The sequence below is a fragment of the Pelodiscus sinensis genome, chromosome 11 (assembly GCF_049634645.1).
Source record: "Pelodiscus sinensis isolate JC-2024 chromosome 11, ASM4963464v1, whole genome shotgun sequence".
In the NCBI taxonomy this organism is placed as follows: domain Eukaryota; kingdom Metazoa; phylum Chordata; order Testudines; family Trionychidae; genus Pelodiscus; species Pelodiscus sinensis.
The window spans coordinates 46,713,059-46,732,107 of NC_134721.1; the positions used below are offsets into that span (position 1 = coordinate 46,713,059).

Consider the following 19,049-nt stretch of genomic DNA (forward strand, 5'->3'; position numbering starts at 1 on the left):
GGGGGAGATCTCCAGAGAGGAAAGGGCATGGGAGTCGTCACCAGGCCCGTGCCCCAGCTGGAGTCTCTCCCTAACACCATGATATCCCAGGACCCTAGGCACCAACCAAGATCATCACAAGTGAGAAGCCCAAGGCCAGAAGGGGTTGTACATGTGGACAGACCATTGACCCCCAAGACGTTCGATGCTGCAAGGGAGTTGATAGAGCTGATTGCCTCGCTGGTGCCCTCTCTGGCTCTGGACATGTCAGTGCAATCCAGACATCTGTGGCAGTCAGGCCATATGGCTGCGGCACTGGGGGTTTGGGCGGGGCAAACATGGTGGGCAGGCGGGGCAAACATCGGTATCCATGTCGGCACTGGGGGCATCAACACCGTTGGCCTCGTCAGCACTGGTGACCATGTCTGCATCACTGCTCCTATTGGTGCCGGAAGCATCCTCAGCGGCATCAGGACACCAGGTGCATGAGGATGGGAGGAGCGCACCACTTATGATGGCACCATCGCATGAAGAACCAGCACCTATGCCAACAATGAGACCTCCTCCTCCGCCAGTGCACCAGGGAAAGCCGGAGTCTATGGCCAGGCCCCAGCACCGCTCTCAGGCACCCGTCGACAGCCCCCCCCCCCCGGTCTGTGTCAGACTACTCAAACAAATCCAAAGCAGAGTCAGTGTGGTCATGGGCTTCTTCACAAAGATCCTCCCGGGACCGCTCCCATTCACGGCACCGTTTCTGACACTGGGAGTACCAGCCACACCAAACATGACCACCACAGAGTCAACCGCAATGGCCCTTTTAGACCCTGTGGGCCTATCACCAAATGCAGGGCCCATCACCATCCTCCCAAGGGTCGGGAGGGTCTCGGTCCATGGGGGCTCCGTCAGCAACTCCCATGTCCAGGGCTCCCGCCTTAGGATACAGAGGCAGCCTGCAGAGGGACTTGCCTTATCCAATCACACAAGGGGAGGCATGGAGGCCCATGATCAACCACAGACACAGACATCCTCCCAGGTGGCATGGCCACCTCAAGAGCATCCGCTACTGAAAGAATCCTCCTTGTCATCACTGGACAAAGCTCTAGCTAACCCAGCTCCGCCCATGGATGCCAGAGCCCACCAAGACCTGTTGCGGTGCTTGGCAGCAAATCTAGGGGTGCAGTCAGGAAACCTTGTGTATCCATACTTCCGGGGATATGCTTTAGTATACACTATTTTGCTACCGGACTCATTATTTACTAGAAGCTTTCAGTAACATTTGTTAACACTCTATCATAATGATTTAAGTTATAAAGGAATATTTATGCTCCTCACTTCCTTGTTAATATTGGCTTAGACACATTTTATGGGACTTGAGATATTACAGCTGTGAAAGTTCAGGAAAATATTCTGAGAAAACAAGGTCCATTAAGAAAAGAGTCACAAATATAGAACCAGGGAAAAGGCTTTTGTTGTTTACTCACAATTTGTTGCAAGTCTTGTGATTTCTTTTTTTTCTTTTTTCTTCTTTTTTCAAGCCCCAAATCTTATAGTCAGGGGAATCTCATTTTCAATATATTTCTAATCCTCTTAACTGCAGTATAGACAAAGTCCAATGAAGAAGTTGCCCTTTTTGGTGAATCCCACCTCTATAACCTAGGGATGTTAAATATCAGTTAATTGAATAGTTGAGTAACCTCATGAATTCTTATTGGCTAGTTGACTATTCTATAATCCTTGGAGCCTCTGCTTTAAGCAAGTCAGCTCTGCATGTCCCCACCATGCACACTTTGTCGGCAGCAAGTATCCCCACTATCAGGACTTGCATAGGCTCACGGAGCAATATGCTGTGGGTCACTATCTCACAGGGACTGGAGCCGAATGGAATGTATGATTGGGCTCTCAGTGCCCATGGGATGATAACATTGATGCAGGTGGTTATGGGTACATGGCATTAGCCTCCCATGATACACTTACCTCCCACCCTCTCTGAAATCAGATGCAGACAAACCAAACAAAAATGCCTTTTTTCCTAAGCCTGTGTTACCCCTTCAGATGCCCTAGCATGGACCCCACTCAGCTGTACACTGTTGTTAGGAGCATCACAAACACCTCATGCATTATGCTGTGGTATTTGCAGAGGTTAAGCAGAAGCCAGCATGTGGAATAATGTGATGCCACTCAAACATGGAAGCCATGGACTGGACCAATTTGCAGAAGCTGGTGATAGTCACACATTTTGACATGGTGGATTTCTGCTTCTGGGCCCTGAAGTAACAAACACTGACTGGTGGGGCTGCATAGTTATGCAGCATGTTATGCAACAGTGGCTCCAGAGATTTCAAGTGAGTAAGGCTACTGTGAGAGCTTTCCCCAACCCTGAAGTGCAGCAATACCAAAATGAGACTTGCTCTGACAGCTGACAAGCTAGTGGCATACCAGACAATGGGGAATCAATTCAGAGTGCGTAACTGCACCGTGATGGCTGCTGTGATCGAAGTTGCTACAAAAATCAATACGCTTCTCCTAAGAAGAGCAATGACTCTGGGAAACATGCAGGACATAGTTGCTGGTTTTGGTGCAGTGAGATTCCCTAACTATGGTCAAGCAATAGACAGAATGCATGCTCCTATCTTGGCACCAAGCCACCTTGCTATAGTCATCCTTGGTGACCCAGCCTAGCCCTTGCTCCCATACTCATAAAGCTGTACACAGGCATCCTTGACAGTAATAAGGAGCAGATCAACAAGTGCAAAATGGTGTTGAATGTGCATTTGGACATTTAAAAGGATGCTGGTGGAGTTTATTGACTAGGTTAGACCTCAACAATAGTATTGCCATTGTTGCTGCTTGCTGTGTGCTCCATAATATCTGTGAAATTAAGGGAGAAAAGTTTCTGGCAGGGTGGGGATTGAGGCAGATCAGCTGGCACCCAATTTTGAGCAACCAGACACTTTGGCAATAAGAAGAGCGCATCAAGGTGCACTGTGTCTCTCCATGAGTGTTTGAAAATCAGTTTCCTCAATGATATACAGTGAAGTGATGCTATCCTATCACAGCAAAGAAGAGTAAAGATAGCCTGGAGCTGACAGGCTGAAAACACTGTGGGGTCGGGGGAGAAACAAGGACAGGTTGCTTATAATTGCACTGCAATAACAATCAAAGCTGTGGGGAATGGGTGCCTTCTGCTCCTTCTACCAGCCCCTGGAGTTCCGTACAAGGGATACTGGAGCCTTCCCTGCCCCTAACCTAAGACATCTGAGGAAGGGGAATGCGGAACTTGGTGACAAGGGCAGTAGGTTCGTCAATGGGTGTAAGAGGATTCGAGCATCCACCTGCCTTTCTTGAACCTCAACCAGATGCCACAACATGTCTGTTTGCTCCCTCATAATGCACACCATGTTATCCTGTGTGGCACGTCTGTGTTCCCTCCATTCTCTCCAACAGTGCAATCCTCCATCTGCTGAGCTGTGTCTCTTCAGTCTCAGAGGCATGAATGTTGAAATGTCCTCCCGAGTCTTCTTTTTCTGCTGTCTAATCTAGGAAAAGCTTTAAAGGGTTAGCTGAGTTAGTCTGTAACAGGAAAAACTTAAAAAACAACAGTCTAGTAGCACCCTAAAGACTAACAAAATATGTTGATGGTATCATGAGCTTTTGTGGACACAATCCACTTCTTCAAATGACTGGAGTATTAGAAGTCCATATCCAAGAATAAATAAGGGAAGGAGGAGGGGGAGAAGGAAAAAAAGAGGCAAAAAAGAAGGGAAGGGGAAAAAAGAGAGACATCAGTAGATGGTTCAAATAGTTACAAGAAGCTGATAAGAACAATTAGCACCTCCCTTGTTTGGTTGGTTGGTTAAGTCATTAGGATGTGGAAGGTAGTGTGTGAGCCAGCTGATGTCCCTGTTCATACCATTTGCATAAGAATTAAACTTATGAATGAAGTTAAGTTCCAACCCTCTCTGTGTATTTGGCTTGTGGAATTGGCCTGAAACAAAATCGTGACTTGGAGATTCCTTAGTGAGTGTCCAGGAAGATTAAGTGTTCTCCAACAGGTTTCTGTGTGTTGCCTTTTTGATATCTGAATTGTGTCCATTAATTCTTTCCCAGAGACTGGCAGTTTGCTGCTAAGTCCCAACCTGTTTGAGACCTCACCCATGGCTAGGGCCAGGGAGCTGGAAATCCCTGTTTAGCCGGCCAGTGTAGTGAGTCAGTGTGGCCTCCCACTGATCCAGATATTTACAGTGCTGCACAGTCTCCTCCTTATCTTCCTCATTAACAGTGTCCTCCTTGTTGTTGCCCAAGGTCAGCTGGATCTCCTGGCAACTATCCACAGACAGTTTTGGGGTAGCAGTGGGGTCATCGCCTAGAATCCCATTCAGCTCCTCCTAGAAGCTTCATGTCTGTGGCTCAGAACCAGAGCAACTGTTTGCCTCCTTTATCTTCTGGTATGTTTGCCTAAGCACCTTTTTTTGTCATGTGGCACTGCTATAAGTTCCCACTGCAACCATTGCCCTGTGCAATTTTGGCATCGATGTTTGCATTTCTTCTGCTGGTTTGGAGCTCTGCCTGCACATACTCTTCTCCCCACACATCATTAAGAACCAGTGTCTCCAATGTGCTCCATGCTGAAGCCTGGGTACAGCCTGAGACATCCATGGTCAGCTGAGCTGGTGAACTCTGCATACTGATCAAATGGGAAATAAAAATTCAAAAGTTCCTGAGGCATTAACAGGGGAGCAGCTGTTTCCTGTGTACCTGGCTGAAGTGCAGTGCAGTTGAAAGTGCTCTCCAGAGTGGTCACTTTGCAGTACGCAGGGACACCTCTTGGAGGCCAATGCCTTTGAATTTTACGGCACAGTGTCTACATTACCCCTATGTAAATGTGTGGATGTCAACTGTAGCACTGCACTGTTTGCAGGTACACAGTACTGAAGTCAACTTTACAAGCCCTTGAGGTCAGTGGGAGGGGCTCAGTAGTGTGGACAAATATATTATTAACTTGACCTAATGTAGCATATGTTCACCTAATGTCATAGTGTAGACCAGCCCTATCTTCCAGTTTCACTTCTCCTCTACAAGCTTTCAATTTGTCTTTCCTGGTATGGTATCCTCAGACCAACTGTGATAAGATGATTAAATATCAAAAGGGCTGGCAGTGAAAACCCCTTGGGGCTACAAGCTTTCCACATCTTCAGACACTTCTAAATTGCACTTTCTATCTTTTCCTTTTTTTTTTTTTTTGGTCATCCAGAAAAAAACACTGTCAATGCTACATATATGTTTTTGATCAACAAACACTAAAAATGTTATCAGTAATGAATCTGTGAGGACCACCTTATATTCTGTAATCCATGAGCACATTGGTCCCAAAGTGTTTCTGGATTTCTTTTTACAATAGTTTTGTATGAGTCATAGGACACTCAGCAATGTCTCCTATTGAGTCCCTTTCTAATGTGTCTATTCCTGTTTGTCTAGGTCCCAACATTACAGGCAATGATAACTGCTATCCATTCCTTGCATCCTGTTGATTCTGTACTAAGATTTTAGGGTAGGATTTTCAAAGGAGCCTAAGGACATGGTTTCCCATCGTCCACTGAATCCCACAGGTGTTTGGGCACCTAACTCCCAGACTTTGTAAATGTTGATTTGTTCATGTTGGGGCATTTCTGCACACTGTCTCCAAGGAAGAGAAAAGAGAAATACAGACATATAGATATCACCACATCCAGCATTCAAACCTATTAAAAGACTTGCAAGAGCACTTAATATGGATGCAGCTTATCTTTTGTTAAAATATGTGACTCAGTCCAGGATGGCTGATGTACAGCCTAGCCTTTCTTCCTTTCCATAATCATCCAAATGACTGAATGTTCATGAATGAAATGCTTTGCTTGAACTGATATTCTCATCAAAGAGTCAGTCACACTGACTGCTATTTCAGGTGCTAATTTACACAGTGACTCTCTAGTCTGTCAGTTCTGCTCTTCATGCCCCAGGATGATTCACTCACTCCCTTTCCAAAGCAGGAAAAGACAATACAAGCTGTGATATCACTGACAGCTTGCATTTCAAAACATCCCTGCAAAATTATTTTCTCCCCATTTTTTCTTTTAGCCAATGTCAGTAGTTAGGAGACAAGCAAGCACTGGCTGTGGATGATGGAAGGGGCATGGCTGAGAGGGCCAAGGGGAGAAGCATAGGCTATCAGAAGGGATGGAGGAGATCATACATAGGGTAAGGAGCTTGCAGAGAGGGAGAGGTGGAGACAAGGGAAAGCCTGTCTTTTTTCTACATTAAAAACTGTAATTGTGTTCTGTTTATAGTTTGTTGTTTTTTGACCTGTGCATATACTGTTTTTAATTATTTTTTAACTGGACTTTCTCCACAGGAAGAATGCCTCTCTAGTAGCTAGACATTTGGCACCCTCTTCCATTGCAGCACTGGCTCTCAAAGCTAGAATCAAAATGGAGCTTACTGGCCCACTTACTGAGATGTACTTTGTAGCTCGGGATGGGAGGCAGAGGCTGGCACACAGTAGAAAAGCTATAGGTCTGCTCTGTTTTCCACCTGCTGCCAGTTGCTACTAAGATTTGCTTTGATGTCCAGGGATCACTGAGAGACACTGACATTCTCACTATACTCCCTTGTTCCTGCAAATACCACCTACACAAGGAGCAGGGGGGACCTGGTATAGAAGCAGCTGCTGTGGTCCTGTGCTGCCTTAAATATGGAAACCTCAGGTGTCCAAATCCATGGGCTAACTGTCTGCTTGGTGCCTCTGCAGTGTCATGCAGAATTCAGAACCTCTCCTTAATATCTGAGCATGTCATATGAAGATGTTTGCAAATTAAATTTAGTTGTTCAGGCACTTTCATTTCTCATTGTCAATATCTATAAATTGTGGAATTTTTAAAAGGTAACTTTAGCAGCTCATTGCACAAGAAACACTATTATGTTGTAATGACATCTGCGCTACTTATAGAAAGCTATTGCGAGGCTGTTTTAGCCTTCATAGTCAGAATAAAGGATGGGACCAGCTTGGATTAAACACTTGCCTTTTCACATGTGTCTCTTCCTAGTTAGGTGGGAGAATGGATAGTCCCTAAAAACACTCCTCTCCATAGAATGGAATCTTTGCTTAAATATCTTTTTTCCTTTCAAATTGTTCCTTCCTAAATTAGTCACTTAAATACTAACAGAATGTAGGCTATTAACTTCATATAAACAGATTCTATTGGTGCCTTGCAAACACTGCACAGGGATTTGTTATGAAAAGGTAAACATTTCTGAATGGAGTCTCCGACTGGAGAGTTTGAGCAAAAATACACTTCCAAATATCACTATGCTTAGCACTGGTCAGCCATTACTTCATTCCCCTGAGATCTTTTTTCCTGCATATGATCAGTAGAAAATGGCTCTTACTTGTGGATGTAAAAAAACATTCAGCCTTGATCTTATCCTTTGCATGGAATACTAATGGACACTGCTTACATGGAGTTTAAAATAGTCACTTGTCAGATTTAAATAGATAAAACAATTAAATTTATTTAAAAAATCCTATGACTGTGAAATTGACCAAAATAGATCTTGAATTTGGTAGGGCCCTAAGCATATGGAACTTTTGCAATTTTGTTCTTGACCTCCCTTTGTTTAATTGCACATCTTCCTTTACTGGGCTTCATTAATTGTCCATGCCTTTGACCTACTCTGAAAATGTGAATGTTGGGAAAGACATTGAATTAGAATACCCCTTCCCCAATAAAAAGCAGAGACCCACTCTATGCCAAATTCTGAACTGGCATAAACCAACAATTTAAGGAAAGCCAAATCAAATTTATATCAGAAGAAAATATGCCCCCCTGTGCTGTATGCTTTGTTGTAACTCGTCAGCAACCTCAGAAAAGGAAAATTCATTAAGCCGGCTGGTAGGGATGCATAATGAAGAATTGGGTTCTTGCTGTTCCAAGTCCTCTCTGTAATATGTCCAATCTCTGCTGCCCAGTGTCTCCTTTATGGCTGTCAATGTGAAATGAATCCTGTGTCTCTGTAAGACTGGTAATGAGCTTGATTCCTGCAGGCGGGCATTAATTCATGCATATGTTTTTCCTACGTCTCCTGCGTAGTAGTAGAAGCCATCCATGCCATTTCTGATATCACCACAAACAAGTTCGGTACTGGAAAATGTTTGTTAGTTTCCTGTCCTCCCAGAGTCACCAGAGGTTGCCCAAAATACCAGTTTGAGGAAATGCTACAGATTAGCGACTAGAGTGGCTCTTGATTTACTATTGCCTAACATTTCTTAGTGCTTTTCTCTGCAACATTTCAAATCTTCAGTGTTAGGTCAGTTTTTAGTTCCGAAGAACTTAATTGCAAAAGCTACATGTAAGATTGGTGAGATGCTAAAGTCAGTGTCTTAGTCATAGGCTGTCTTTAGCAAAATCTGATGGTAGAAAGTGTGATCAAATCTAAAACAGACTCTGTCCAGTTTATTTTTGGATGGTCTATATTAAATACTATCTGATAACAGGTCACTTGCAGGAGCAGTGACCATGGGTGCCATTTCAGATTTTGGGGAGGGGTGGGATATGTGCATGTCATGATAGGGGGGAAGAGAGTGAGAGCATGGGGGAGGGGGAAATCTGAGGACAGAGGCTTCAGCAGTGTTACTGAGCATGGTCAGTATAAGCTAATCACCAAATGGGGGGGAACCAACCCTATCCGCCCTCCCCCCACTAACATCACCTCTATTCAGGGACTACTAAGGCAGTGTTTCTCAACCAGTAGTACAAGTACCTTTAGGGGTACTCGAGAGATGTCTGGGGGGGGTATATCAACACAACTGAAATTTGGAGAAAACTGAATTTTTGTTTTAAGTTTTATAGCACTTTATTATTTTTGTGCTTTTCACACTAAAAAATGTCAACGCCTGACCAGCTACAATTGAATTGTTTAAACAAATGTGTTGCAATGGTAGAAAAAAAATGGTGTGTCTGAAAACTGTAGGTACTGGGAGTACTGATAATTTTTTTACTTTATGAAAAAATGGTTGAGAAACACTGTACTAAGGCACTGGGAAACTCTTAGTTTTTGGCAGGCAACTTAGCAGTTAACTGACAGGAGCACTGAATCTAATTCCTATATGCAAGAAAGATAATGAAATATATATTAGACCCACTCAGCTTTAACACTAACATATTCTGACATTTTGTGGCAAGTCACTTAAAGGACACTGGTTAGTCTTAAAATTGTAATGTATATTCTTACTTTGAAACTAACTCTTTGTAGAGAGCGAGAGACTCTGTTAGGATTCCTGGGCTCTATCTCAGCTCTGGAAGGGGAGTGGTGTTTAGTGGGTTACAGCAGGGAGCAGGTACATTTCAGCTCTGTATAAGAACATCAGAATGGACATACTGGGTCAGACGAAAGGTTCTTCTAGCGCAGTATCCTGTCTTCCAACAGTCGCCAATGCCAGGTGCTTCAGAAGAAATAAACAGAAAAGGTAATCATCATGCTCCATCCCCTGTTGCCCATTCCCAGCTTCTGACACCATTCCTGTTCATCCTGGCTAGTATTCTCCTGCAACTTATTTTGTTCTTATTGGAACCCTGTTATAGTCTGGGCCTTTCTACCATCTCCTGGAAAAGAATTCCACAAATTGATTGTGAAAAAATAATGTATTTGTTTGTTTTAAATCTTCTGCCTGTACATTGGGTGAGCTTCTTGTGTGAAGGAATTAAGAACATTTCCTTATTCTATTTTTCCACACTGTTCATGATTTTTTAGGCCTCTGACATATCCCGCCACCCATTTCTTTTTTAAGCTGGAAATCTAAGTACACTATATCTACTGGATTCCCCTTGTCCATATGTTTGTTGACCCCCTTCAAAAAACTCTAATAGATTAGTAAGACATGATTTCCCTTTACAGAAACCATGTTGACTTTTGCCCAACAAATTATGTTCTTCTATGTGTCTGACAATTTTTTTCTATAGTATTGTTTCAACTAATTTACCCGGTATCAGTTAGACTTACCAGTCTGTAATTGCTGGGATTGCCTCTAGAGCCCTTTTTAAATATTGGCTTTTTAAATATTAGCTATCTTCTAGACATTCGGTACAGAAGATGATTTAAAGGATAGGTCACAAACCATAGTTAATAGTTCCGCAATTTCACATTGAGTTCTTTCAGAATTCTTGGTTGAATGCCATCTGGTCCTGGTGATTTCTTACTGTTAAGAGTATCAATTAATTCCAAAACCTCCTCTATTGACACTTCAATCTGTCATAATTCCTCAGATTTGTTACCTACAAAGGATGTGTCAGGTTTGGGAATCTCCCTAACATCCTTAGCCATGAAGACTGGAGTAAAGAATTCATTTAGTTTCTCTGCAAGGACTTGATTGTCTTTAAGTGCTCCTTTTGTATCTCGATCATTCAAGGGCCCCACTGGTTGTTTAGCAGGCTTCCTGCTTCTGATGTACTTAAAAAACATTTTTAAGTACGTCCTTTTTGGTTTTGAGTTTTTGAGTTTTGGGCTAGCTGTTCTTCAGACTCCTTTTTGGCTCTTCTTATTACATTTTTACTCTTAATTTGCCAGCGTTTATGCTCTTTTCTATTTACCTCACTAGGATTTGACTTCTACTTTTTAAAAAATGCCTTTTTATCTCTCTCTGCTTCCTTTACATGGTTAAGCCACGGTGGCTCTTTTTTTAGTTCTTTTTCTGTGTTTTTTAATTTGGGATATATATTTAAGTTGGGCCTCTATTATGGAGTCTTTGAAAAGTGTCCATGCAGCTTGCAGGGATTTTACTTTAGTCACTGTACCTTTTAATTTCTGTTTAACTAACCTCCTCATTTTTGCATAGTTCCCCTTTTTGAAATTAAATGCCACAGTGTTGGGCTGTTGAGGTGTTCTTCCCACCACAGGAATGTTAAATGTTGTTATATTATGGTCACTATATCCAAGCGGTCCTGTTACAGTTACCTCTTGGACCAGATCCTGTGCGCCACCCAGGACTAAATCAAGAATTGCCTCACCCCTTGTGGGTTCCTGTGCCAGATGCTCCAAGAAGCCGTTGTTTAAGGTATCAAGAAATTTTGTCTCTGCATCTCATCCTGAGGTGACATGTACCCAGTCAATATGGGGATAGTTGAAATTCCCCACTATTATTGAGTTATTTATTTTGATAGTCTCTCTAATCTCCCTTATCTTAGCTCTAATCTCCCTTAGTTTATTTCAAAATTGGGAGCATCTATACAGCACTTATTTTGAAATAGAGCATTTGGAAGTGAAGAGGGGACATACAGCAGTGGGCCCAGAAGACAGCCATGGGTTTACAATTATGTGGATCCATGGGCCAAACCCTTTGAGGGTGGGGAAGTGACTGTCCTGGTATATTGTCCATTGCTGTTCAGATGAGACTCTTTCAAAACTCGTAAAAATCCTCCATGGGAAATCTATTTCCTCGACTTTGAGTGGGGGATAAATATTTGGCCTTTATAAGATGGTTTGAGTTTTGTCGGTCCATTCAAGCTATAATGTACAGTATATTATATTATTTCCTGGGCTGCTCACTTGTCTCTGTCTCCCCATTCTGACAATGAACAATGGACAGGGAAATGAATGTCTAGCTTGTGGCTGAAGAGGAATAAATCATTAGGCACCTCTTTTGACAGTCATCTCTGTATTTCATTATACTTCATGAAGATGCAAATTGGTAAAATTCATGAAAAAAATCAACCCCACTAGTTGCCTGCTGCACAGCCTGGTGGCACTTAATGAGCTAAAGCACCGGGATTGCTATCTATTCATGGACATTCGATATGTTTTATACATCAGCAAATAAAACTGCAGTTGCTTCTGGCAACAAATCTGCTCATCTTTTCTGTGATGAGATTAATGGTGTAAATCAACCAAGCAAGCAGGAAAGGGGTATTTCCTTGGCCTTTTAAGCTTAGAGTGAGAAATGGTTCAGGGGCAATTTTTCTGGAATTGTGTTTTCATATTCTTGTCATGTTTCTTTTTCAACTTTTCTTGTAGATAGCTCTGCCTTTCTTTCACAGAAAAAACAGTCTGGGGGTGAATGTCTCTTTTTTTGGAATGGCTTTGTTCCAGCACGTACACTTTTTTTGTCCAAGCCAGTGTTCTCATTTGTCTGTAATGACTCACTTCAGTTGTGTGCCTCCTATTAACTAACACATAGGGATGTTAGCATATAGCCATTTAAATGATTAACCAATAAGCCTAAACTATCAGTTAATCCTAATGACTACTGCACCCGTCTCCCTTGCTGCCTCTGTATCAGACTGTGCGCTGATAAAGGGGAACACATATCCCCCTTGCTGCCTCAAACCATACACTGATAAAGGGGAATAGCCAGCAATGTCCCCATGTGAATTTGGGTGGGTGGGTGGGAGGCTCGGAGCTGAAGCAGTCCTTGCACAGAGGTGCAGAGTGTGCCCTCAGCCAGCCCCTTTCACCTGCCTGGTGATTCTCTCTCTTTTCTGTATGGTTTTATGAGAAGAACTCCCATTCCAGGCACATCCCATTTTCCTAGCACAACCAAACCCCGAACTTGCTTTAAGTTATGATAAGAGGAAGCTGCATACCTAATTTGGTGGTCCTAGCTCTTACCATTTAGGAGTTCTTGAACAGTCAGACAGACACTCTCTCTCAAATATGGAGTAGATAAGGTATAATCACCAAACACTTTATTGTAGATACAGTATTCTGGTCCTTAACATTTATCTTATGTAGAACTTCCTCCTCTGTATGTTTTCTCTGTCCCGTTAATTTTAGCAGTACAGTACAGTGCATGATATATATGTAATCATAGTAATTTTTCCTTTCATAACAATGTTTATCATCCTTTTGTTATACAATCACCACCTGCAATGTTGTGTTCAGATACACTGCCAGTATATATCTCTGGACTGTAATTTCACTATCCTTTCAAAGAAGCAGTAACACAAATACAGGGCTGAGCAGAAATTCTGATAATTTTCAGCACACTGTCACATTATGTTTATCCATTCTTGGCTTTCAACCAACATTTTGGTACTATTAATTTGTTTTTACTGCTACTTTCTTCAGTTGCAGGACTTAATGTCCATTAAAGCATTTCTTATCCATATGGAAGCATGACAATATATATTTACAAGACATTTCTGGCTCATATTCAAACCTTCTGGCCTTGGACCCCTGCTATAGCTAGCATACATTTGTGGCTGCTTTTTGTAAACTGGCAGCTGCAGCTCTAGTGGCTTTGGCAGGATTCGAAAGTCTGTCAAATCAAGTTTGGAAAGTGTGTCCAGACTGTGTATGCACATGTGCAGTGATCCCCCTTTGAAAATGTGATCTAGTAGAGTACAGTAAATGCTGTGCTGAATGGCTGCAATGTTAACTGAATCTTTAGGTTCAGAGGGGTAGCCGAGTTAATCTTTAGGGTAATGCCCAGCTTGAGAGTGTACTCTGTACATGACTTTGAGCAGGGCTACTCACAACGCAGCCCACAGGCCACATGTGGCCCGCGGCCTGTTTGTTTGCAGCCCGCGGTGCGGTTTGAGTTTATGTGTGGCTCAACATGCGGCCTGTGGGTGGGAGCCAAAACAAAAAAGTAGTCAATAGAATGGTCTTCTGATTATATGCGTTTTAGTGGTTAAATGGACAGTCATTGTTCATTAAAAGTGCTGACATATGGGTGGAAATTGGGTAAATATTGTATTTTATTAATACCAGCAGAATTAACTTAAATGGGGTCTGTGTGTTGTGTAGTCTTGCCTTAATCTTTGTATTTATACCCGTCAGTGTGAAATAAGCTATTTGCATACATACACAACCACAATTAAGTTGTGGCCCTCCGCATGTGTTGTGAGTATCATTGTGGCCCCCAGGGCTTTGAAAGTTGAATAGCCCTGACTTAGAGGGAATCCTCAGCAGATATTTTATGGATCAGAAAACAGAAGAGATGGAATATAGATCTTCTTCACTGTTCGATCCCTGGTGAAGTCTCTGGCATTGTTTCCTGTCAATGAACATTTTAGCACAGAATTGCTGTGCTTCCCAGCAATTGGGTGGGTGTGTGTGTGTGTGTGTGTGTGTGTGAGAGAGAGAGTCCGTCAGTCTGTCCCTGCTGGACAGATGCATTATTGAAGATTCTTTATGGGGGGGTATGTCTACACTAGCTCGTTAGTTTGAGCTAGGTAAGCAAATGAGGGCAACCGGAGTTGCAAATGAAGCCCGGGATTTAAATATCCCGGGCTTCAGTTGCATGTTCCCGGGCACTGCCATTTTTAAATCCCCCTTAGTCCGAACTAACTGCCCGCGGCTAGACGCGGCAGTTAAACGTTAATTCGAACTAACTCTTTAGAATCATTCCACGAGGAGTAACTGCTTAGCTTAAGCGGTAAGGACACATACATTTTAGTGCTGGAGGTTGCTAGTTCAATACATGCTGTTGGCCAGGATAGCAGTCCTGACACAGAGTGTAATATACATGGTTAGGGATGTGTATGCCTCTTGGTGTGACTCACTGTAGCTACTGAGAGTCAGTCAAAAGTAGCATCGTAACAGTTTGATTAACAGGCAAAATATTAGGCACTTCAGGCTCCAAAAATGACTGACTTTTGTCTGGCAGAGGTCTTCAGGATTATCAGCGCCAACCCTGCCCCTAGCTGATACAGGATGAGCAGAGATGCTGCCCAGTGCATCCTCTTCCATAAGACTCCTGCCTACCAGGCTAGCATTCCACAGGGCAGCCTGATGAAGAGGGTGTGCTCTATATTGGCATGAAAAAAGCCCCAGCTCAGTCTTGCTGCTTGCTGCTTTTATACATAGTAGGAAGGTGAAAATGCCTCATAACTGATGGCAGCAGGACTTCCCCACAGCACCTAAACTTCTACTGAATTTGCAAACATGCTGCCCTTCTCCTTGGCTGGGGAAAAGAGGCTTCTTGTGCCATTTCTCCACTTTCCCAATTTGCGGTCCATCACTACAGTAGGCGGGATCAAGCCTTAAATATCTGAATGTTAATAAAACTCCAGTATTATCAGCAAGAATAGTTGCAGTTCCTAATAAAATCATTCTGCCCTCTTTTACTGGTTCTTAAGCAGCAGTTAACAAATTCTCTTTTAAAATTAGTGTTGACATAATAGAAACTAAATAAGCTCTATGCAAACAAAGAAGTAAAGCAGTGCAAGAAACCTGCCCCATTAGGCTACATCTACACTGCAGTGCTATTTCAGGATACTAGAGGTAACGTTTCAAAATATAACGAGCTCGCTATTCCAAAGTCTCTGTAAACCTCATTCCATGAGGAGTAAGGGATATTTTGGAATAGCAATTTACTTTTAAATAAGCTACACAATTTGCGTAGCTCAAATTATGATATAATCTTGACTAAATATCAGTGAAATTGAGCTTTTTGAAGGTGCAGGTATTACTAACTGCCAAGATTTCCTGTCAGTTAGAATTGCCATGATTCATCTTGATTGTCTCAGGAAATTTCTGACTTTAATAATTTGCTACCACCAACCTTGCTTTCTTTGCCCCATTTGTTTTTTCAGTTGCACAGTTTGCCTCGTAGGCCTCTAGGGAGTGAATGACAAACACTTCTCCATCTCATATGGATATCGAAGAAGCAGTAGTCCTAGGAACAATAAGCACTTAAAAGCTCTGAGACCTTTCTCTGCTAATTCGATAACTCTTCAGGAGTGAGTCTCAGTAATACAAAATAATACAAACAAGCATTCTTCCCAGCGTATTACAACTTAGGGAAGCCTCCTGGACATGCATAGTCCTCTGATTCGTTTACTGGATAGCAGTGATGTGCAGCTACTCAAAAGTCCTTGCAATCTCCTCAGTCTCTTTCCCCAACCCTGGTAGGAAAGTCTCCCGTTTATTTTCACAAAGGTTGTGGAGGACACCGTAGGCTTCCACCACCTGTGGGATGTTCCAGTCCCCAAGGTCCAAGCAGGTGAGAAGACACTGGAACTTCCCTTTGAGGCGCCCTCCACCATGAACAAGCACCTGCTCAGTCTGGCGTTGAACTGTTCCTTGGTGGGTGGCCAGGTGTCCTGTGTAGGGTTTTGCCGTGTCACCCAAAAAGCACATAGGCATGTCCACGTCCCCACCCCAAACAGTGCAGTAGGGGGAAAAAGTGCCAGCGGGAATCTTCTGGAAGAGGCTGGAGTCCCTAAAGATGAGTGTCATGTGCCTTCCCCATCCACCTGACGTTAATGTGGGCCTACAGCACCATGGAAAAACACCCTTCCGAATTGGAGGCCCAGTGGTCGGGGCCTGGATGGGAATGTAGGTGCTGTAAATGGCCCCCCCTGCAGTTGGAGAAGCACATGGCAGGAAAGCAGGAAATGATGGGATCCATGTCATAGATTCATAGAATCCTTGGACTCAAAACACAGTTCTTGCACAGTTCTTGTTCTGCAAAACAGTTCTTGCACAAGAAGCTGCCAGTGTAGACATAGCCTGAGAGTTACTATTTGGTCAGTACAAGATCTCTTGCTTCAGAAGCCAGCCTGTTCTTCCCTGAGCCATCAATTTCAGTCTTCAGTCTCTCCAAAATAATCCTATTGAATGCTTTTCCTGGAATAGACAGTAACGTGCTGCCCCTCCAGTTCTTGCATTCCTTCAGGTTGCCTTTCTTTGGAAGCTTGATAAGGTCGCCATGTTTCCAATAAACTCTGTTATATTTATTTGGGGAATATATAACTGGGGAGATACATGAAGTCTCAGAACAGTTCACAAATTTGTTTTATCAGCTGCTGTGATTCCCTGAATTGCACTCCTGTCCTTGTAACCCATTTTAATTATAGTTTTTTTGCTCCTTTACAAATGTTATTTCTATTACTCTGAACACTTCACCATTTCTCTGTATTATCATTGTGCAACGCATGCCATGGCACAATTTGTTTTTATTTTAATAGCTAATGCTCAAAGTCATTTAAGTAACTAGTAAGTGACTGGTTTTAGCACTTCCATCTGTGTTTCTATTATAGCACTTGCTATGGGTTTTGTTCCTGGGAGATTTACTTTTTTTCTTTTTATAACGCACATTTTATTCTGTTGGGTCTATTAATGCCAGCTCCGTGTTCTTGGTCCCTCAAGTAAGCCTGAGGACAGCGATTCCGGCTGGGCTTGAGAAGATGTTGCCCCAGCCTTCTACCCCCGTACTTTGACAGGCTGGGGCAGGGCACTGCCAATGCCACCTTCCCTCATGCGCCGGCTGGGGATGATTTCCCTTTCCCACTGGGGGTGGCTCCTTTATATTTAAAAAAATCACAGTCCATATTTACAAAAAAAGCACTCCCTTACAGAAATTCCTGTGTGCAGCCTGCCACAGCAGCAGCACCTATTTTATAACCATAGGCGTGCACACAGGGTGTGCTAGGTGTGCACAGGCACACCCTACTGTGTCAAAGGGCCGCCCGCTCCGGCGCTCTGGAGAACTGGAGCCCGCCGGGTATGCCGTGCATGCGCAACTGCGCAGTCAAAACCGGCGGCTCTTAGGACTCCAGGAAAGAGGCGGCAGGGACGCAGCAACGTCGCCCTGCCGCCCGGTCAAGCGCGGGGGGTGCCCCGGGTAGGGGAGCGGGTGCAGCGCAGCTGGCCCAGGGAGGAGGGGGTCAGGCCTTGAGGGGCCGCGTGCTCGGGCTTCCCTGCTTGGCGGGAGGGAGCGCGCAACTAGGCTTCTTTCCTCCGCGCGGGGCTCAGCCCCGGAAGCAGCACGCAGTGGAGGCTTCTCGCCGAGGCTGGTGTAGGGGACTCCCTGCCCCCCACTAGCACCCTGCCCCAGAACCTTGTCCCCCACCCTCCTGTCCCCAGCCGCAGAACCCCGCCCCCACTGGCACCCTTCCCCAGTACCATGTCCCCTGCTCCCAACTGACTTTTCTGTGGGTCAGTGACCCCTGACTCAAGACAGGTTCCCTGCCCTTCTGGTAAATAAAGACAATGCAGAAACTTTGGCTACGTCTACACTGGCATGATTTTCCGCAAATGCTTTTAGCGGAAAAGTTTTCCGTTAAAAGCATTTGCGGAAAAGTGCATCTAGATTGGCACGGACGCTTTTCCACAAAAGCACTTTTTGCAGAAAAGCGTCCGTGGCCAATCTAGACGCACTTTTCCGCAAAAAAGCCTCAATCGCCATTTTTGCAATCGGGGCTTTTTTGCACAAAACAAATCTGAGCTGTCTACACTGGCCCTTTTGCGCAAAAGCTTTGTGCAAAAGGAGTTTTGCCCGAATGGGAGCAGCATAGTATTTCCGCAAGAAGCACTGATTTCAGACAGTAGGAAGTCAGTGTGCTTGCAGAAATTCAAGCAGCCCGTGTAGACAGCCGCTTTTGCTGGCAGCCGCTTTTGCCAGTCTAGACAGAGCCTTTGTGTTTGACATAGTATTTTATTTAAAAATGAAGCCTGGCCAACAAAGCCCCAATTGGGGCCAAGCCCCCATCTGGCCACAGCCACTCCTGCACTCCCCCTTGCCCCACACCCTATATCTGTACACTGGAACCCCCTGCCCTGAGCCCCTCATATACCCCAGCCCAAATTCCTGCACCCTCACATCCACAAACCAGTGGCTTGCTTAGTACCCCAACACTGCCCAGCCTGGAACCCCCTCCCCGAGACAGCGTCCCCTTCTCCACCTCCTCTTGCATCCAGATTTCCTCTCGAAGTTTGCACCTCTCACTCCTTCCCACACCCAAATCCCTCATTCCCATCCCAGAGCCTACATATCCTGTCCCCAACCCAGCAAGGGTATGGCTAGACTGCAGGAGTTTTTCAGGATTCGGGAGATATCCCAGAAAAACTCTTCTGCATCCAGGGATGCGTTTGTTCTTCTGCTTTTTTTAGCGGAAGAGCAAATATGATCTTTCGGTCACCCCTATATTCCTCTTTCCTTGAGGAATAAGGTGGCTTCCAAAAGAAGGGGTTTTTCTGACATTTGGTCCAGTCTAGACAGGCCAAATATTGGGAAAACCTCTTCCTACAGAAGAATTGGGGGGGGGGGGGAGCAGCAGTATAAGGATTGGGGATAGCAAGTGATGGAGGGAAGGAGA

General features: G+C 44.1%; 1 protein-coding gene across 7 annotated transcripts in view; it reads left to right on the forward strand.

Moving 5' to 3' along the window:
• The window catches only part of HRH1 (histamine receptor H1), a 53,388-nt gene that overhangs the window by 17,565 nt on the left and 16,774 nt on the right, over window positions 1-19,049 (forward strand). The gene's annotated exons all lie outside the window — the stretch shown is intronic.